Below are 23,140 nucleotides of genomic sequence, written 5' to 3' on the forward strand. Positions count from 1 at the left end.
AAAAATCTCCCTCATCAGCCACATTCCCTGTTATTCTCCATAGCAAATGAAGCTAGTTACCCATGAACTGTCTGGTAGAGTGAAGCCAAGAATTTGGGTGGCCCGCTGAGTGAGCACAGGGGAACAACACCTTAAGAATTCCTTGGTGTTTTTCTGAAGCTTTAGAACAAAACAAACACAATAAACTTAATGAAAACATACACCTTTGTAATTTCAGGGTTTACTGAAATTACAATTCCAATTACAATTTACCTTTTGCAAATTTGTAACCTCTTTATAAATATGTCTTCATTAACGATCATGAGTAGTTCAATTGTCAGTCTGAGGTCTTCGAAATAGGCCAGAAAGATATTACACCCTAAAAATAGCACTCAGTTGTAACCACTAACCGTTTCTCCTGGGTTAAGGTATTTGCAATATCACAGGTGTGAGTATCCAGCTTGCTTCAGCCTGCTTCTTCGCCAGTCTTATCACCTGTGATTTCCGGATAAAACTTTATCACACTTAGGTGATTGAAAAGCAGTATAGACATGTGGGGAAGAGATTCAACTTCAGAGACTCCAACATTGTTTAATATTTACAGGCGTTCCTCATTTCATCCTACTTTGTTTTATTGTGCTTCACAGATATTATATATTTTACAAATTGAAGTTTTGTGGCAATCCAGTGTCGAGCAAGTCGATCAGTGCTATTTTCCCAACAGCATTTGCTCACTTTATGTCTCGTTGTCACAGTTTGGTAATTATTGCAATATTTCAAATGTTTTCATTATGATATTTGTTATGATGATCTGTGGTCAGTGAGCTTTGATGTCACCAGTGGGATTGTGATGGGGTGCCAACAACTGTGCCCAAGAGGATGAATTCAGTAAATGTGGTGTGTGTTCTGAATGTTCCACCGACTAGCTGTTTCCACATCTCTCTCTCCCCGCTCAGGCCTCCCTACTGCCTAAAACATAGCAATATTAAAATTAGGCCAGTGAATAACCCTATAGTGGCCTCTCAGTGAAAAGAGGAGTTCCATGATTCTCAGTTTAAATCAAAAACTACGAATGATTAAGTGAGGAAGGCATGTCAAGAGTCAAGATAGGCTGAAAGCTAGGCCTCTTGCACCAAATAGTTAGCCAAGTTGTGAATCCAAATAAAACGTTCTTCAAGGAAATTCAAAGTGCTATGCTGTGAACAAATGAATGATAATAAAGTGAAATAACCTTATTGTTGGTATGAAGAAAGTTTTAGTGGTCTGGGTAGGGGAGACTGGTTCGTGAGGTTTAAGGAAAGAAGCCGTGTCCAGAACACAACAGTGCGAGGTGAAGCAGCGAGTGCTGATGTAGGGGCTGCAGCAAGTCATCCAGAAGATTTAGCTAAGACACGAATGAGGGCGGCTACTCTGAAAAGCAGATTTTCAATGTAAATGAAACAGCCTTATGTTAGAAGATGCTGTTTATATTCTCATAGCTAGAGAGGAGGAGTTGGTGCCTGGCTTTAAAGCTTTTAGGGACAAACTGACTCTTTCTTTGGGTTAATGGCTGGTGACTTTAGGTTGAAGCCAATACTCACTGACATTTCCAAAAATCCTAGGGCCATTAAGAATGATTCCAACTCTTCTCTGCCTGTGCTCTTTAAAGGTAAAAACAAAGCCTGGATGACAGCACATCTGTTTACAACTTGGTTGACGGAATATTTTAAGCCCACTGTTGAGATCTTCTGCTCAAAAAAATTCCTTTCAAAGTATTACTGCCCATTGACAAGGCCCCTGGTCACCCAAGAGCTCTGAAGGTGATGTACAGTGCGATTGATGTTTTCATGCCTGCTAACACAACACCCACTCTGCAGCCCATGGACTGAGAATAGTGTTGACTTTCAAGCCTAACATTTAAAGAAATACATTCCATAAGGCTACACCTGACACACACAGTGATTCCTCCAACGGATCTTGCCAAAGACAATTGAAAACCTTCTGAAAAGCATTAACCATTCTAAATTCCATGTTTATAATTCATGAGGAAAATTTCAAAATATAAACATTAGTATGAGTTTGGAAGAAGCTGATTTCAACCCTCATGGTGACTTTGAGGGGTTCAAGACTTTACTGAAGGAAGTAACTGAAAGTGTACTGGAAATAGCAAGAGAAATAGAATTACAAGTGGACCATGAAGACGTGACTAAATGTTTTCAATATTATGATTAAACTTTAATGGATGAGGAGTTGCTTCTTACAGATGAGCCAAGAAAGTACTTTCTTGAGACAGAATCTACTCCTGCTGGAGATATTCTGCAGTTTGTTGAAATGACAACACAGTTTATATTATTCCATAAATTTAGTTGATAAAGCAGGATCAGGGTTTGACAGGGTTGACTCCAAGTTTTAAAGAAGTTATACTGTGGGTGAAATGTTAAGGGAGAATCAATTCATGCAGCAAACTTCACTGTTGTTTTATTTTAAGAAATTGCCACAGCCACCCCAGCCTTCAGCAACCACCACCCTGATCAGTCAGCAGCCATAAACATGGGGGTGAGACCCTCCACCAACAAAAAATGATTGCTTGCTGAAGGCTCAGATGATGGTTAGCATTTTTAGCAATACAGTATTTGTTTAAATCTTTTATTTTTTGAAAAAGATTTTATTTATTTATTTATCTTTAGAGGGGAAGGGAAGGAGAGAAGGAGAGAAATGTCAATGTATGGTTGCCTCTCGTGAGTCCCCTGCTGGGAACTGGCCTGCAACCCAGGCATGTGCCCTGACTGGGAATTGAACCGCGATCATGTGGTCTGCAGGCCAGCACTCAATCCACTGAGCTACACCAGCCAGGGCAGCAATAAAGTATTATAAATTAAGGTAGGTACATTATTTTTTAGACATAATGCTATTGCATACCTAATAGATGATAGTACAGTATAAGCATAGCATTTATGGGTACTGGGAAACAAAAAATTGTGTGACTTGTGTTATTGTAATATTTGCTTTATTGAGGTGGCCTGGAGCTGAATTTGTCACATACCTAAGGTATGCCTGTACCAGAAAAATATCCACATTTAAAAACATAAACTAAAATGTTTCAACACAATGAACGTTTAATGTATACATCTTCAGTTTATTCTCAAGGTGTGTAAAAGGGCAAAGTTAAGGTGGTATATTTAGTGTTCACAAATAATGGAAAAATTGACAAAAAACTGCCAGAATCAAGAACAGAACTCTGTTTAATCAAGAAAAAGTTGCAGAATATAAAGTTAATGTACAGAAAGTGGTTGCATTTCTAAACACTAATAATGAACTATCAGAAGGAGATCAAGAAAACAATTCCACTTGTAATTGTATAAAAATATACCTAGGAATAAATTTAACCTAGGGGGGTTAAATTAACCCCAGATAATTAATTCCATTCCCTCAGACAATCCCCACCCCATTGTCCTTGTCCATGGGTCATTCATATATATTCTTTGGCTACTATATTCCCTATGCCGTACTTTATATCTCCATGAGTATTTTGTGCAAACCAATTTATACTTCTTAATCCCTTCACCTTTTGCACCCCACTCCCCAACCTCCCTCCCATCTGGGAACCATCAAAATATTCTCTGTATCTACAATTCTGTTTCTATTCTTGTTTGTTTAGTTTGTTTTTTAGATTCAATTGTTGATAAATATGTATTTATGACCATTTTATTATTCATATTTTTTATTTTCTTCTTAAAAAACTTCTAAAATTTCATACAATACTGGTGTGGTGACAATGAACTCTTTTAGTTTTTTCTTGTCCTGGGAAGCGCTTCACCAGTCCTTCAATTCTAAATCATAGCTCTTCTGGGTGGAGTAATCTTGGTTGTAGATCCTTGCTTTTCACGACTTTGAATATTTCTTCCCAATCCCTTCTAGCCCGCAAAATTTCTTTTGAGAAATAAGCTGACATTTCAACACAATGAACGTTTAATGTACAGGGAGCTCCCTGTAGATAATTAACTGCTTTTCTCTTGCTGCTTTCAAGATTCTCTCTTTGTCCTTAACCTTTGGCATTTTAATTATGATGTGCCTTAGTGGGTTAAGAATAATGTTCTCTGCCAGCACTTCTATCTAAAAAAAGATACCTCCCAGCTCTCACCTTGTTGCCAGACCCCTCAGTTCTTCCCTTTATGCCTCTGGTGCTTTTCAAGCAGGTGCTTCTATGCTGGAACTCAGAGGGACTGAGTCCAAGTAAGTCTATGTGTGGGCTCCTTAAGAGGAACTGCCTGAACCCAGCAGTTTCTGTGTGCCACAGCCTCAATCCTCACTAGTTTTTACTACTGGAAGTTATGGGAACTTACCTTTCTGGCTCTGGAACCCTGGGCTAGGGTGGCCTGGTGTGGGACGGAGAACCCTTGTTCCTGAGATATCCTTCCCAATTTTTAGCCAGCACATGTGGGTATGAGGTCAGTCCATTCCATGAGTTCGTCCCTCCCACCAGTCTTTAATTCTGTAGTTGTAGGATTTCATATCAGCTCCATTTCTGGCATTCCGAATAATGGTTATTCTGTGGTTTAGTTGCAATTTTAATGTGGTTGTGCAAGGAGGCGAGCCATATTTATCTATGCCACCATCTTGAATGGAAGTTCATTATACTTTAACTTTAAATAACTATAGTAAAGCAGAAAAATCTAGTAAAGCAAGTAATGACTGAAGTTGTGGATGCTCTGAGTATCTTTTAATACTCAGTTATGTAGAAATATATCCCATATATGGTACTGATGATGGGAAAGAAGTGAAGTCAGAAAATAATATTTAGTGCCGATATTAAAAATTTTGACCTGGCTGGTGTAGCTCTGTGGATTGAGCGTGAGCCTGCAAACCACACGATCATGGTTTGATTCCCAGTCAGGGCACATGCCTGGGTTGCAGGCCAGTTCCCAGCAGGGGATGCGTGAGAGGCAACCATACATTGATATTTCTCTCCCTCTCTTCTTCCCTTCCCCTCTAAAGATAAATAAATAAAATCTTTAAAAATTGATTAGAGATCCTATTACAAAGCCAAAACCCTTGAAGTGTAACACCCATGGCTTAAAGAGTGAGCAAATAAATAAAGAAACTTGCTTCCCACAGATTTTTCTCTAGAAGGATGAGGGGAGGGTAATCTCACGCAGGTTTGCAGCCAGAATTCTCACTGCCTAGTTCTTTCTCAAAAAAGAATTTAGTTAAAAAGATCCTAAATAGATGTTCCATTTCCATGACTAATGAAAATAAGCAAACCAAAAACTGAAAGTGAAACAAAAACAATGATACATTCCAAAAAATAAGAACACTAAATGCATACCACAAAATGTGAAAAAGTACCCAAAACTATAAACCCATGATTTGAAAAAAATCACAAATACATAAAGAACAAAAGTCAGCATAAGAGAAAAAAGATATAATGGACTTGTAAAATATTAAAAATGAGCATTATTAGATACTAAATATAAAATGAGTTTGTTTGATAAGTTTAATAGAATAAGAGAGAAAAGGATCCTTGAGAGATTTTCAAAAATGAACAGACAGAGGTACTGATCTGGTGATGATGGATAATCTTGATTTGAGCTGATCCTGCTGCAAATCACAGTTACAAGACTGGGACAAATTATTACTTACATAAGCAATACTTCAAGGTATGTGAGTATAATAAAAGCAGGCAGAAACTTGAGGGGGATCATCTTTGACAAAATAGGCCTGAGAGAGATTACCATTTATGTGAATTTTTTCCAGTCTACAGTGGACCAGGAAAGTCCTGTCTTGCTGACTAAAGGAATCAGCTGATGGATGAAGTTAGGTCCTGCCACAATGAATGCAAAGTTAGTGAAACATGAGAGAGAAGGGGGGGTTTACAGAGTGGAAGCCCTAAAAGTCTATTAAAAGTTATATCCATACCCTTGGGTGACCCTGAATTATGCAAGCATTAGAGAGATTACAAGGAAACTAAAAAGCTTGAGCTAGAAAGATGAGGGAACTAAGATGCAATTTTAGCTGCTTCCAAATGCAAGGGAAACAAAGATGGTTGCTTGTGTCCAGCTGAATGAACTACTTCCTTAAACAAAAATCAATACTTTTCAGAAGCTAATATAATGGGTTGTCCACAAAGCTCAGGATAAATTTTAAAAATTACTAAATGTACGTTGGCTGGTGTGGCTCAATTGGTTGGAACACTATCTCATTTGGAAGGTTGCGAGATCATTTCCCCGTCAGGACACATACCTAGTTTGTAGGATCTCTCTCAAGTCTGGCACATACAGGAGGCGACCAATTGATGTTTGTCTCTCACATAAGTGTTTTGCTCTCTCCCTTCCTCTCTCTATGAAAAAAAAAGCAATGGAAAAAAGTTCTCAGGTAAGAATTAAAAAACAAAGAGCTAGACTGAAGCACAAACCTTGGACAGCTTTTATAAACAAACAAATAAAATTACTAAATATGGAAAGAAAATATGTAAAGAACTAGGAAAATGTGTTTATAGTTAAGAGAGAAAGAATCCGATAGAAACAGATTCTAGTACAATGGAGATGTTAGTAGACGAGGCCTTGGAAAACTTATAATAAACATAGTCAAGAACTAAAAGGTTAATAGTTATACTGGATGAACAGATAGGAAATCTCTACATGGAAGTGAAAAAAGATGAAATGGAAAGTTAACTTAAAAGGTAAATATCTGGAAAAAGCTTACTTAAAAACAAATTGGAGTGGACAGAGGGTTAACAAACTTGGTGTTAGAGCAATAGAAATGGTAATATGATAAATGGAGAGGAACTATAGGGAGGAAAGGACCTACGGAGCAATGCCATGTAGCTTTAATGTATGCACAATTAGAGTCTCAAAGAAGAAGGAGATAACAAAGCTGAAAGTGTATTTTAAAAGAAAATTAAAGCTGAAAATGTCCTGTACTTGTTGACAACATAAATTTTCAGATTTAAAATTTCAGTATATTCTAAGCATCATAAATAAAAGAAAATGACACCTATGCATACCACGGTAAAATGACTGAAAACCGAAGATAAAAAGAAAATCTTAAAAGCAATCAGAATAATGTCACACAGTGGAACACAGTGTATATATGACACTACACCTCACAGAAACAATTCAGTTCAAAAGAAATGAGATGTTTCTTAAATATCCATAAAAAAGCAAAACAAAACAAAACTGGTCGACTTATATTTCTCTATCCAACAAAAATATCTTTAAAAAATGAAGGCAAAATAAGCGTGTTTTAAGGCAAGAGTTTTATTAATAGCTTAATTCTAGGTCAACAATCCTGAAACTACTTTCTTTGTATTCTCTCCTTGTGTAAATGAGTAAATATTTTGGAATAATGGGAGCCAAGTTTATCATTAGAGAAGAAATTTATAAATAGAAAGGAAAACATTCTGTGAGAAGCCCAGTGGCACTGAATTGAGAAATTGCAGTAAATTCATTCTACACACACACACACACACACACACACTTTAAAGCTCTGTAGTTGAGAAGCTGTAGAATCAATGACACACTAGTGGAAACAAATACAGTAAGTGTTGTGCTATTGGTTTATAAATACCATTCTTTCCAAAAAGAACCAGTGCTTCTTGGAGAAAGGGCTGTGTTTAAGACTGGGACAGGGAAAGTCCTAGATGACTTTGGAACATTTTATTTCAGCAAAAAGTATGAAAGTATCAAAAATGATGGGGACGTATCAAAAAAGCATAAGGACCAGCTGTAACGGGCTCCTTTTAGAAATCTGGAATTTGATCTTTTCAAATAATTAAATTTCTATTTAATTGATTTTATCTATTTTTTATTTTCAATTTTAGTAATTTGTCTTTATTATTTCATTCTTTCTCTTTTCTTTACATTTATTTTGCCCCTCTGTGTCTAGGTTCTTGATGTTGGAGCCCAGAAATTTTCCTGTCTGCAATGGCAATTGTCAGACCACTGTGGCAGCACTTCTGGCCTCATCCCTGCCCGGGTCTCTGGGTTTAGCCCCTGCGGCCCCTTCCCACCGCAACAAGAGTGCTCGTATCTCTTTGCTCCTCCTGCAACAGCCAGATTCCTCCCCTCTCTGTGGCCTTTGAGATCTCTTTCAGATGTCTGTGCTCCTATGTTAGTTTCCTAGAGCGTGTGCAGCAAAGCACCGAGAACTTGGCAGCTGCAGACAAAGGAACTGTGTTCTCTCACTGTCTGGAAGCCAGAAGTTTGAAATTAAAGGGTCAGTGAGGGCATGTTCCCCCTGAAAGCCTTTGAGAGAATTCTCTTTGTCTCTTTCATCTTTTCATGGTTGCTGGCAATCCCTGGTATTCCTCGGCTTGTTGACTCATCAATCCTGTTTTTTCTTCCCACAGCGTTCTCCTCTCTGCATCTCTGTGTGCCTTGTTGTCTCAGAAAGACACTAGTCATGGGACTCAGAGGTCAACCTATTGCAGTGTCACCTCATCTTAAGTATTTTCAAATCTGAAAACCTCATTTCCAAATGAGGTCACATAAATCGTGTGTAAACATGAATTTTGGTGGCCCATTAACAAATATGCCAAGATTGCAGTGATGAAGTATGATGACATGAAGACATTTTCTGCAACATTTGGGGAAACCTAATTAAATTTTCAGGAGTAGTGAGAATATGTCCTGTAGGTACAAGAACAGACTTTATTTGAGATCGGAAATAGCAAAGAGGTGTCAGAGAATTTCAAATCTTCCATACTGAAGAGTAATGCAAGCCTAGTTATAGTTATTAAAGTTCAAATGTATTGGTTCCAGAGGAGAGATGTTCAATTCAGAAGTTTTCTGTGATCATCAAAAACTCTCAAGGCAAACATTTACAACTTTTATGCTAATTAAGCTCATGAAACACATGCACATACCCAACACAATTAATTGTATTGCCATGCAGATTCAGGGCAGAGAAAAAATAGAAAGAAAAAAACCAAGATCGTGCACTTGTTTGCACTCTAATCAACAACCCAAACAGTGAAAAATCCAATGCTAGATTCAAGCTGTCTGTAAGTAGTTTACAAGATGATGTTGAAATCCATACCAAGAAAATCTATCTATGTACCCACTTTGAGAGAAATATAGTGGTTACTAAAGAAAGTATGCATTGCAAGCTTACACTTTCAAAGTCAGAGGTACTATGGTGGGTTCCAAAAGTTCTTAGTTTGGGGACCAAGAGCCAAGGAATCAGGATCCTTCCTTATACTCCCAGGTGTAAAGTGGAGAGCTATGGGCCACACCTAGGTCATTTATTAGCCACATTTGCTCAGTTACATTAACCATTTGATTAGTCCTCAGTATGTGCCTCTCTCCTCCACACCTTTTGCCATTTCTGCACTATCAAACCTTGAAGAGACTTAGGCAGGAAGATTGATTGTCTTGTTAGGACAAAAATTTTGAATCCAGTTTTGCCTTTTCAATATGCCTACGAAAGGAAGTTTTGGCTTTGCCCATCAGTGATCTTCCTTCCTCCATTCCTGAGAAATTATCTGAAAATGCCCAACTAGCTTTTTTGGAATCATGTGATTTAAAAAAGACACCAAGAAGCAGAAGAAAGAACCAGAGAGGTAAGAAAAGTGGAGGGTTACAAAGATCAAACAGTAGGGCCAGTGCTCAGGAAAAAGAGGAGAAGGAAAGGGTTTGGGGGAGTTCGGAGAGAGAGAGTGGAGCAGGGCAACAAGGTGTGAGGGAGAAGGAGGCAGGAGGCATGCTGGGTCTAAATATGCTATTTTAACTCTATATATCTGGATTCTCTTCGTAATTTTTGAAGATGCAAGTAAACACTTTGAGTGAAAAATTAAAATTTAAGAAATTTTTGCTGGTTGTTTTGATTTTTTTTAATTAAAATATTGCTCTGAGATTAACCTGGTGGATCTTCAGGTTCATCAACTAGTACTGGAGACAGATAACAAAGACCTGAGTTTGGTGAGTGGTTTGCAAAAACAATTTAGACCCACATCCAGATGTCTCCTCAATGTCACTCCATTCTCACAGCCTCAGCTTTTGTTTTCTTCCTGCCACACTTAGTATATTGCCATATCTCCCTAATATTACCACCATGAAAAGTGCTCTAAGATTATAGATTTTTAAGATCATGCCAATTAGTTTTTTCTTTCAAAGACCATTATATGTGTTAGATTCAAACACAATTTGTAATTTTATTTTTTTAAAAATGTACTTCTGAATTGCAGCTTTAAAACAGCACTGAATTTGTTAGCATTAAATAGAATGTGTACAAAAATGTAGATAACCTTATATATTTGTATAACAAATATTTGAACATGGAAGAAGTACAAAATTAAATTAAACTTTTAAAAAATTAGTCATACTCAGAACTTGCAGTCGGAACTGTTAGCAGTACACAAAGTTGGGAAGCGTCTGCATCACTGCAGCGATTTGCCCTTGCATACAGTATTTGGGGACAACAGTTGGGAACATTCTTTTCCCTCCTCAACAGTGGCAAATCTCAGAGTTTTAAAGAGGGTTTGATTGTGAGAAAGTCATGCAGCTTTGACAACCAAATTTGATGGTGCAAGTTGTCCAATTAATACCAATTTTTCTAATAAAACAAAATATAAGTGAAAAAATTATTTTACTCGTCTTGTCAATCCATTTTCCTTCTTATCCTATAACATGACTTTACTGAAGACTCTGCCATTCAATGTCCAGCTTTTCTTACTGAGTAGCTCCATGGACCTAAACGTAAGATGGCAACGTTATTTGAGCTGATTTCCTGAGCAATCTTCGTGCCTGCCCTCGTAGCTCTCTGGGGAGACACGTCAGACTAGAGTTTGGCTGAGTGGTGAAAAGCAGGGGTAGGAATGAACGTCAGCCTTTTCCTAAGAATGGTCTTTAAGCTCAAAGGGACATCTGGGAATTCTAACCAAACGGGCAAAATAACGAGTTGATAAAATAGTAGAAAAAAAGCGGTGGAAGTTGGAAAACAACATTTCTATTGAAAATTGCTTTGTTAAGTTCACTAAGGGGTATAAAGCTGCCTCTGGCAGGACACACACAGTTAAAAGCTGTGAAGGACTCTTCAGGGTAAGGGAGCCATCCTGTCCAGGTCTGGTCCTGAGAAGCTTCCTGGCAGACGGTGCAGGCTGTCCTTCAAGGGGGTATTTCTTCGCTCTGCGTCTCACTTGACAGAACCTCACCTCTCACAGATCAGAAGCTGAGCTGTTGCCCCTGAGAGACAACCTACAGTCAGGGAAGCACAAGTCAAGTCCGCTGCTCAAGCTGGTTCTCTTTTCCTCTCTCTTCCCTCTCCACACAAAACCACACATACTCAACTTCGCCTCTCATTGTTATAGAGTGGATATAAAGAATTTTAAAGTACTGAAAACATTTTTTTTCAAATGTTTCTGTTTGGTTGTAATTTTGACAGATCTTTTTTTTTTAAGATTTTATTTATTTATTTATCTTTAGATGGGAAGGAGAGAGGGAGAGAAACATCAATGTATGGTTGCCTTTTGTGTGTCCCCTGCTGGTAGTTAGCCTGCAAGGAACCAGCCTGCAACCCAGTCTTGTGCCCTGACTGGGAATTGAACCACGATCGTCTGGTTCGCAGACCCGCGCTCAATCCACTGAGCTACGCCAGCCAGGGCTTGACAGATCTTTCTTTACATAAAGGTCAAGAAAATAGAATGATGGCTAAAACCCGGGAATACTTTGAGTCAATCAAGCACCTATGTAGTCACTCAACAAATATTGAGAGTACAGTAGGTGTTAGGGAGTTAGGCATTTTGCTGGATGGTACAGATACAGCTATGAATAAGGCACAGGTAGAGATGCTCTGCCCTCACATCGGGCACACCCCAGTGAAGGGTTTGGGTAGGGTAATAGGCAAATATGGTAAATACCTTTACTGTAAGCCTTAAGAACAGGGTACTGAGGGAACACAAATAAGGGACATGGAACTGAGCCAGGGTGGGGAGCACGATGCTATTCAGGGACTGACCAAATTTCAGGAATGAAGTGTGACTCAGGAATGTATTGGTGTTGGGGGAAGCATGGCAATTTGAGGTGTACTTTATTATGTAAACAGCTCTTAATACAGTTCTTTACCCAAGTATATTTCATTATATTTTTACATATCTCTCTTTGCCCTCATGTACATTTATTTCAAATAAAAGTTTGTATTTATTCATTTATTCATTCAGTACTTATTGAGTGCCTCTTAAGGGCCAGGCACTATGCTGGCATGCTGGTGATTCTGCAGTGACAAAGGCAGTTGAGATTTTCATGGGACATTGACCGTACGGATCTAAAATTCAGATTGTGCAAATAAGTGAAGTCAGCAAAGTGTACTGCAAAAGGGAATAGTGAAGACATTAAACTTGACAAAACCTTCTGTCTATTGGCATTAAAGTTCAGATTTATAAAGCAACACTGAGTCACTCACAGGATGCCAATTGAAGACTTCTGCAAGATCAAAAGATATAGTTGCTTCCCAGCTAACATACAGAGGAGGATGTTCTGTAATACAGCTCCTGGAGGCCATTTGAGTGATACGGTAGAACACTGGGGTAGAGAGAAGGCAGACATGGGCCCTGGGGACCACGTGAGCCAGCACTTCCACGCTCAGCTACAGAGTCTTCGTTGTGAACCCTAAAGCAAGCATCACTGTACCACTCCTTCTCATTTATCACTTTTTTCTTCTTATTTGTTAACGTGGGTTTGAATGAAAGAAATAAATACATAAGCAAAACATCAAGAACAATTGGACATATGATACTGATAGCTGCAGGAAGAAATAATAAGATAACAAAAGGTTATTTTCCAGGGAGAAGTAAAAGGAAAACCAGCCACTTCCAATTTTAAGGGAGTGTTGAAGGAGGGCTCCTCCTAGCTCCTGTGAATAGAAAGGAGGCACAACTTCTAAAATGTGGGTAGGGGAACGCCATGTGACTTTCTTAAGGGTCTACATTCACTTGGGAGCTGTCTCAAGGAGAAGAGGCACCTCAGTGAGTCAGCCTCAGGGCAAAACTCATGTCTACCCCTGGGCAGCAGCCCCACAGTGGGCCACAAACAAGCTGACAGGAAAATAGCTTGGCAGCTATGCAGCTGGGTGTCAGCAGCGTGACAGGTGGAGATGGGGGAGCCACAGGTGGACGGCAGAGCTCTGGGTTGGGGGATTAAGGTGGCCCCCAGCACCACTCACCTTGGCCACTGTGAGAATCAGAAACTGTGTGGCTAGAAAGCGAAGAACCCTGGGAGCAGATGTGGGAGGCTTCTTAGATTATGATCATGGCAAGGATGGCTGGCAGGGCCAACAGCAAGGTAGGGTACCGTTTGGTTTGCCATGGAATCCTACATATGAGAGGGGGAATGGCATGGCAGTGATGCCGCATGTTGTTCAGGGGCAGCACCCCGGGCAATGTTGCTTATATACGTTGTCCCCTATAATATCCCCATCCAAAAGACAAAACAAGTAGAGTGAGCACTTTTCTCTACTTTCAGAGAGTTTGGGGGGAACTTTTCTATCCCTGATGCCAGTACTACCCAGTCTGAGCATTTATTTCCCACTCCATCTGGTGGTTATATACTTCCAACTGCCCGCTACTCGCGAAGAGGAGGAGCCAATAGAGGTCTCAATGAGTAACTGGTTTAACAGAGCATCTTAAAATGTAGCGACACATTCTGTTAGAATAGTTACAATACATTTGAACAAGAGCAACATTTTGGGTGAATACATAAAGCTTTAAAGCAAGTAAATAATCACTTTATACAGCATTGGCAAAGGATGTCATTTTTCCTAAAAATATCTAGGCTTAAAATGAAACTTTATACAGTAATGCTTTGAGGAGATGACGTTGTTGCTGCTGTATGTTTATGTTTGTATTTGAACAAAAAACTCTTGGGTGGCTTTGTAGTCCAAGTTCAGACTTTCAAAGGAGGCGCATTCCTCCTGCCAGCTGTAATATCAGCACTCTGGTAAGTAATGTTGAAGTTAAGTAAACACATGTCTACTTGTCCTCCCCCCCAAAGCCTAAGTGTCTCTTTAATTTGCTTCCATATCTTGTTCATTCTGCTTCTAATGCACTTAACAGTGTTTCCATTTCTTTGCAATCATAATCGCAATGTACGAAAGCATTTCCCATAAGAAATGACAGCATCATCCTTCTTCCATGGCCTTGTTGCAAATTCTTAAATACTGACTGAAACAATTTCTAGCCATGATTTCTTTCGTGGTTGAACAAGGGGAACTGTACACTGAGTTGAGAATCTTTCTCTGTACATTTTAATAGCTTCTATTGATGGTACTGACTTTCTGTTTTCCTGTAGTTCCCTTAGCAGATCCCTCAGTTTGAACACTTGCCAACTGAGGAATTACCCAGCATACCTATTGACCGATCAGTAGTCTCACGCAAGAGCAGAGAATCTCACTACGTATATTCATCGCAGCACAGATGCATTCCCCCTTCACTCTGTTTTTTTAAGTGCATTGAATATTAATAAATGCACTCGTGAATGTTCTTACATACGTCTTTAAGATGATGTGGTTTTATACTAAAACCCGTCTTCACTAGGCTTACAAAATCTTTAAATAGGCAAATCTTTTGTAATCCAAAATTTCTCATGAGGTACAGTACTGTAAACACAGGTTGCTGAAGAGAAGCAAAAAGATTGATCAGTGCGGTTTAGATTCAACCAGCCACGTTGAAAGGCATGTAGCCAGTGTTACCACTTAGGAAACTGACAATCAGAGCCAAGACTGCTAGTATGGGATGCTGGCTAAAACGACGCTGGGACTGCATATCCTGTTAATAAGCAGCTGGATCCACTGTGATCAACAGTAGGGCCAATGTTAATAAAGCCAGTTAGAACCTGCTAAAAAAAACCCCTCATGTGTAGCATAAAAATCAAAAGTCTCTCTTTCATTTGGAGTTGGGAAATGATTTTCAATTAATAATGTTCTACATGTGTACGGGCTTCCTGTGAGAAATGTAATGAACCAGTCTTACTGAGCAGGGTCAACCAACTATGTGCACAACAAGAGAAATGAAGTGAGGCTTCGATTAAATAAGTTGTGGTAAGAAATAAGGGTAATACGGGTTTGTAGAAGTTGCAAGCTGAAAGCTTGAGACCTGACTTTGGGTCCCAAGCTTATATTCAGCAGCTCTGTGATCTGAGTAAACGTTGCCTTCTCCGAACCTGTGATCAGAGGTAGTGGTGTGGGCCTGGTCTGATGCACAGGGTACTGTGAAGGTAAGACAGGAAGTTGCATGATTAGAGATTTAAGGTTCTCCGATGTGGTTGAAGAAACAATGACTTGGAAACATTTATGCTAGAATCACGTAACTAGAGCTTGCTGGTTCTTGATAAGTGTGCTTTTTACATTCTGGTTCCTAGCGATTTTTTATTTATTTTGTCTTCTGTTCTTTGCTTATGTAGTTCACGCTATATGTAAAGGAGACAGCATGGTTTGAGAAAAACCTGGGAGTTAGAGTCAGGTGGTCCGGCTTAAACTTTCACTCTACGACCCAGAGTAAGTTATTTAATTAAGCTATGAGGATAATAATGATGACGATGACGCATAAACTGACCTTTCTGAAATGCTTGCGCATGCTCAGGACTAAGGCATCTATATCTCGGTGGTAATTCCTCAAATCAGCCTTCTTATCATCTTCATTTTAGGAATGGGGAAACAGAAACTAAAAAAGTTTATATAACTTGTGAGATTAATCAGTATCATAAACAGTTAACAATTTGGACCCGCACGGTCTGATTCCGAAATCCTTGCTATTACCTGCCACAAAGTGGGGATAGTGACACACTTGCAGTGACTGGGAAAGAGAAATCGTTTCCGCCACTGTGGAACGCATTCGGTGGTTCCTTTGAGAGGTGCTGGGCCTACAGAAACAAAATTTGGGGATGTAAAAATTGTAAAAATGTGTTCTCTTACTCCGGGATCCCTACTGAATAGGAGTTTGAAAAAAAGTCAGGTCACAATAACCCGAGAAGAGGTACGTTGTGCACCGTTCACATACACTATGCATTGGAATAGAGGGAGTTATTCTTCCTCTATCCCGATCAAAGTTTCAGAAAGTAAAGGTGGTTGTGATCTCGCTGGGTGACCAGGCTGTTACTTTAACAGGAATGATGACACACTGTGGGGGCTGTTGGTGGTGAAATCTTTTTTGTAAGTCTCCATAAAAAATAAATGCTCCTCATTTCTCTGAGTTTAGCTTTGGCTTAATCCGATGGAGTTAAAAGTTTAAGATAACTTTTCAAAATCCCTTCTAAATCCTATGAAAATGTGATTTGTACATGTTAATGATATTTATATATTTTTTAACAAATCACCCGATACAAACGTTTGAAAACAAATCCTTTCATTGGTAACCTGGCTAGGATCGCCAGAGATAAGAGACTAATAAAGTTTTGACTGAAATTTCTTTTAAACAATCTAAAAACGTGGCTATGTTTCCATGCACGTGAACTGGTTTAATTTCAATTAAATTGGGTGAAAAGTATCATAGAACACTCCAGAACTGGTAAATTGTTTTTTGGGAGCAGATGTTGTTATGACAGTTTTAAAATTTTGATTACGTTTTAATGTGAAGCCGGGAAGCAGATTCGGTGGCGGTGTTTGGGATCCTCTATAATGAAAGCTGACATTCCAGGGCTGGTGGCTGCGATGCCTTGATGATGTTTTAAAGATTTTTTATTTATTTATCTTTAGAGGGGAAGGGGAGGAGAGAGAGAGAAATATCAATGTCTGGTTGCCTCCTGTGTGTCCCCTGCTGGGAACAGGCCTGCAACCCAGGCATGTGCCTTGACTGGGAATCGAACCACGACCCTCTGGTTCACAGGCCAGCGCTCAATCCACTGAGCTATGCCAGCCAGGTTGGATGTTTTAAATATATAGAAAACTGAACTTTGGAGCAAGAGCTCTCTATTCACCGGACAGATTTTAACTAGGGAAGATTAACAGGGCTGGTCACTAATGTATCAAGTAAAAATAAAAGTAGTAATTGATTCTCTTTGGAGGTGTGCCTACACAGAGGGCAATGGCGGTCTCAGGCCTGGCTAGCCTGTCAGTGGAGGAGGGCAGTTCCTTCCTGACTCTGATGCAAACACCCACAATATAGACAGTATGTACTTCTCTGCTTCAGGGCATTGTCAACTTTTATTAAAATGCAAATATTAATTGATGTGTTGATATTTTAATTATTGTAGTATTAACACCTTCACTCCAATGTATATGTAAGATTGACTTAGTAATGTGCTCAGCTTTCAAGAGAACTTCCAACACAGGATGTACGATCTCAGTTCCTTGTGGGTGCGATAGAGAAAGATCTGGGCTATGAGAGAGTTCCTGGTGTTGGAAGGTTCAAGCTAGACACAGTGGCAGAAGGATGGTGGGTAGGGTGAGGTACTGGCTCATTTTCCTGAACATGGGATAGACACTGGAATGATACAATCCATAGAGGTAATGCAATGAAACTAACCCTTAACTTTTTCCCCTGGAGTAACTCAGTTTCTTTAAGTGTGAACATGTCAGATACCTACTGCCTCTACCCAGGAAATTGCCTCCACACTATCCGCAGTCATTACTCATAGTGAGCCATTATCTTTCTTCCTAAAAGTTAGAGTCACTGATTTCTAATGTTGCCCTCTGTTACCACACAGCATTTGTTTTAAGGTCAAAGAGTAGCTTTTTTTTTTTTTTTTTGTAGAGTATAGCACAGCTGGGACAATGTACGTACCAGATATGCTATGCAAAGCACCCTGGAACAAAATCGAATCCCCATATGTATATCATCCTGATACTCATAGTTAATAACAATCTCAGTTGTACTCACCACATTGTTTGGCTTTGTATACAGGGGAGAAGTGATTGTGGATGGCCTGTAAAAACTTGGTGGTATTAATAAACTTTCCTATTTCTCCCACTGTATAAATGAAACAGTAGAGAGAGGTGATTATTTCTGAAATTCAGGCTGGAATAGTTGGACCAGTGTGGTCATTCCCAAAAGAGAATGGGAAAGGTTATTAGATTAATGTCAATCTTGGCATATTTCTGCTGGGAATAGAATGAAAGACTCTGTTTTCTCCTGTTTTATTCAACAGCTTCAATGAATGAACTAAGAAAAAATATCAATGGTTTATTAATAAAATTCAGAGATAGAAAATTAGGAAGAATAATTAATGTTGGATAAAAAGCAGGAGTCAAATATAACATTAAAGGCTAGAATATTTAGGTAAGTATAATAAAGACACGTGAGAAGTCTAAATGCAAAGTTATATGTTTGGGTTTAGAAGTCAAATCACACAATTCTAGAATAGAGGGTATTTGGTTTAGCCAACTGTCAGCTCAATGAGTGAGGAGCAGATGCGTCCCCTGAGAAAGCTCCTGGGATGCAGGCGAGGTTTGGGGAAGGAGTCTAAGTAGTCATGCTGGACTGTGTGTGGGTTAGACACCACCAGGACTCATCTGTTCCAGGGCCGTCAAAGAGATTCCTGAAGGGCACCTCGAGGGAGGTGTTTGGAATAGTTAGTGATCTAGAAACCACATCCCATGGTTGTAGGAGAACAGGATGTTTACTTGATAGGAATGAAGACTTGAGGGAGGGCACATGATGTGTGGTCTTTGAGGATAGTGTTTTTGCACAGAAGGTGGATTAGATTTCTTCTGTGTGGTATAAGAAGGCAACACGTGCACCGGCCCGCAGTGTCCGAAGCATCATGGATGAGATATGAAACAAATTCACACAGGCTACTGAGTCCTGTGGAGGAAAAAGGACAGCATGGCTACTCTCTCAAGTGGGGAGCACCTCAGAACAGCCTGGCCACTCTCTCAAGAAGAGAGCGTGCTGACCCTTGCCTAGACAGGCTTTTATTGGGTTTAATTTGCGCAGGAATACAGGTACAGCTCATTAATCATTGTCAGGCAGTAAGGATCAAATGGTAGATTGCATACAAAGAACTCTTATGGCTTCTTCTGAGTCAGGGTCTATCAGTTAAAAGGCTACAAAACTTTGGGAAACAAACTCATTTCCTGCTTGGGCCTTTATCATGTAACTAAGAGCATTCTTAGCAAAGCAGCCTTCAAAGGATTTTACAGATCCTTTCTCAGGCCTGATCACCTGGGGAGCCTGCCCTTTCCAGGCACAGGGCTGCACCACCCTCTGTCATTGTTTCAGGCTTAAGTCAGGCAGAGGAGGCAGATAGCCAAGGAATTTTCGGAGACTTCTCCCGAACTCAGGGGACTCAGGCTTTGTCAAGGCCAAGGGGCAAGGGTCCATCACCCCCTTTATCCAAAGCCCCGCAAGTCCTTCCCTGGGGCCTCCACATAATCATGCCTGTCTTAGGTCGTTCCCCTCTTGGAGAATCTTACCTGTCATTGGCTAACTGATCAAGCATTGGGGGCCAGTCAGGGTGAAGAAAAAGGAGCAGAAGCAGTGCTCCTTCCAGGAAGATAAGCTTTGTCTCCTTAGTGGCTTATGGTCCAAAGGTCACTCACTCAGCCTTAGCTATGGGGGTTACAGCTCCTGAAACCAGGCAGGGCAGTTCCCAACAAGAAGGCAGAGCTAAAACCAATGGCTCCAAGATTTAGGAATAAAAATCTTGGCTCACTATGAAGAATGAATATCGATGATGAGGAAGCAGCTTTCTGGGGTGGGAGCAGTACTTATTTGATGTACAATACTTATACTTAAAAGCACTGAGTAATTCCAGCCAAGCCAGAAATCCAAGGAAAAAGCAGTCTTTGGAAATGGTGACTTCTGTTGCTAGTGGTGATTAGGAATAGGCCCAAAGTTCACCTTTTAGGACTGTGGTTATATCTGTGGGTCGTTTAAGTCCTCCCATCCTGGTTTTCTGTCTGGTTCCTCAAGGGAGAATCTGAAAAAATAATTGCTAACCTTCATTTAAGGAGAAGATGTCCATTTCATGTAATTTGTTCATATGATTATTCTTCTCATTTTAATCTAGTTAGTTACCTAGATCTTCCTTCTTTGTAAATAAACTTTCCTGGACATTTGCAATGCAGACTTATATTTCTCTAAATACTTAGAGATACTTTAACAGTTGCAAAACTCCTGCAGTTTTTTGTGCCAGAGCACTGAGCTCTCCCCCCACTATCCAAACACAATTTGTTCCTTGGGAGCTACACACAAATTGGAACCGTTTTGAAAGGTGCATCATAAGAATAAAGTGAAGTTTACAAATTAGTAGGGGTCTATAAACTATATGGTTGGTGATAATGGCTGAAGTTCTGTCAACAGCATTCATTACAGGGTAAAAAGACCTCACCACTGCACAATGAAATACTCTACTCTCATAGAAAAGTAAAAAAATGACAGTGAGGGTGATGTTTCTTTCAGACAAGAAAAGAAAACACAAAGAAGGAGGAATAAACAAAATGTTTTTTGTTAATTAACAGAACTGAACAAGTGAGAAATAGGAGACCATTCCAGGAGCTGAAAAGCACTTAAGCCAGGAGATGAGTGAAGCTTTCTCTGCAGTCTTTCAGGGCTCCCTTCCAAGAGGGACATAGGTTGACTCCAAAGTTTTTCTAGTTTTTGTACTATGTGACTACTTAGGTGAATGAAGTGATCATAAGATCTCATATATATATTATGTATGTATATATAAATATATATATTTCACCATATATATGGTGAAAAAGAAGCTTTGGTTTTAGGAATTTTATATAAAATGGACTGAACTTAAAGGCTATTAGCAATCTATTTCTTCTGAGAAGTCATATTTCAGAATGTTCTTCTCTCTTCTGGTTACTAATAGCTTCCTCTTCATAATTGACTTCATAACTTTTTCAAGAAGCTAAAGAAAGTGCAAGGCAAAGTACGTGGGAACTCTAGATTCTTCTAGGAAGGTTTGTCTGGCTGCTATGAATCACAGTCCCATCTCTAATTGCACTGCACCTTGTTCAGTTCTCAGCATATGTGAACTTGGTGAAATGCTTTTGTTGACCATTTCCGAGGAAAATAAAAGCCAATTGTTGGGACAGCTTATTCACATTCAGACCTTTCCCTCAAAATAAAGTCTTTGATTAAATGCACTGGGAAAATTGTGTGCAACAGTCTAGCCAAAGACAAAGGTAACTTGTCACCTGCCTGAGTTCCAACATGGACTGTGTTTTTCATTGTGAGGGGAATGAGTTTGCCACTCCCAAATGTACCATTTTAGATATTGATTTTAAGTTGGTTATTAAGAGATGAAAGATGCAGAACCTTTGACATTCCATCTTAACTGCCTGAAGGAATTCAGATATAAAAACCTGCTTAAAGAAAGGGAACTAGCTATTCGTTTTCACTGTTCACCTAGCACAAATGAGTGAAGTGTGGCAGACAGGGTGAAATCTAACCAGCCCTCTTTATTAGACTCCTTCTCTGTCTCGTGGTTCTGGGCATCCCAGTGAGAATGTGCTCATCACACATTCGTTCTTCCTCATGAACCTGTGAATTCCCTACTTCCCTGTTGAAATCCCAGACCCCTGCTTCCTTCTCCCTGGTCCAGAAGGCATTCACACGTTAACTTGAGGATTTAAAAAACTTACGCTCACACAAAAACTTGGAAACAGATGTTTACAGCAGCTTTATTTCTAATAGCTGAAAACTTAAAACAGCTCATATTTCTTTACAAATGTTAAAAGAGCTGAGTCACCTCCATATCCTGGAATACTATCCAGCAATAAAAAGGAAGCAAACTATAGCTAAACACAATGGCTTGGGTGGAGCTTGAGAGCACGCTGCTGAACATAAAAGGCTAGTCTTAAAAGGTTACAAACTATGTAATTCCATGTATACGCCATCCTGGAAATAATGAAAGTATGGAGATAAAAGGGCAGATTATTTGCTAGTCAGAAGGCAGGCATGACAAGTGAGCAAAGCAGATGAGGTTAGTGTGAGGTGAAACAGGCTGCATCTTGATTGCTTTGATTATACAGATCTACACATATAATAAAACTCCATAGACTACATACACAAACACACACAAGCACAAATACATGCCCACACTCAGCAAAAACTGAATAAACTGTGGATTTTACCAATAACGGTTTTCTGATTGTATTATTGCATAATATTTATGCAGAATATTACCAACAAGGGGACCTGGTTGATGGATACACAAGCCCAGAGTTACAGTGTAGAATCTCTGCTTGTGATGTGCAGTGAGAACTAGACATCATCTGTTTGGGAATGGGTGACATCAATAGATGACAATTATCAAGCACTCACTGAATGTCAGTTACTCTTATGATCTCTATATGTAGTTTCTTATATAATCCTCAAAATTTTGAGGTAGGTAATATTTTAATTCATTTTCCAGATGACAAAAGAGAAGCTCAGAAAGGTTAAACTAATTTCCCATGTTTTTACAAATAATATGCCATATTTCACAGAGCAAGATGAAACTTAAAATGCTTTTAGGGGTCATGAGAAAGCCTGCCTATCTATTATTTCTTGCTCTTGTCATTGAAGCCTACACCTCTTATGTAAGAGAAAGACCTTTCAATTCAAATTAAAAATGTGTCTGGTCCCATGAGGAAGGAAAAGAGACATGATACAGAGAGAAAATGTAAAAGACACAGATGTGAGGCTATCTGGGACATACTGGATCTACTTCGTGATTTTGCCCAAGAAATGTTTTAGTCTTACCTGAAGGTTAGGAATTTCCTGAAGATAAACTTTGTGCACTGGAAGAAGTCTTCTAAGATTGCCCTTAATCTTGATGTGCAAAACTGAAGTGGAGCAAATGCGATAAAAAAAATCAGTCAACCCATTTGAAAGTTAGTAGGAAAAAAACAGGTATAAAACATGAAAAGGTCTAACTGATTTCATTGTGTTCAATCAATATTATTTTCATTTCCAATTCAGCAGGCAGCCTCTTTTAAAAACATCCATGTAAGCCAAGAATGATTGTGAAAGTATTTGATTGTACCACATACTGTTAACTGAAAATTAGCAACAGGGAGTAGAGCAGAAGGCAGCACACTCAATAACCAATCTACTTCTCTCTTCTGTATGAAAAAAGTCTCTTTATGTAAATCATGTTTAAAAAACTTTGTAATTTATATATTAAGAGCACAGATATATTCTGTTTGCTTTTTATTCTATCCCCTCTTCCAATTAATAATTCCTTTCTTGGATTACAGAGATTTGGGGATAGAATTTAAAACAATAGAATGCCTGTAACCACTAATTTAACATGCTTAA

The sequence above is a fragment of the Sturnira hondurensis genome, unplaced genomic scaffold (genome assembly GCF_014824575.4).
Source record: "Sturnira hondurensis isolate 20B ecotype Veracruz unplaced genomic scaffold, ASM1482457v3 Scaffold0022136, whole genome shotgun sequence".
Taxonomy (NCBI): Eukaryota; Metazoa; Chordata; class Mammalia; order Chiroptera; family Phyllostomidae; genus Sturnira; species Sturnira hondurensis.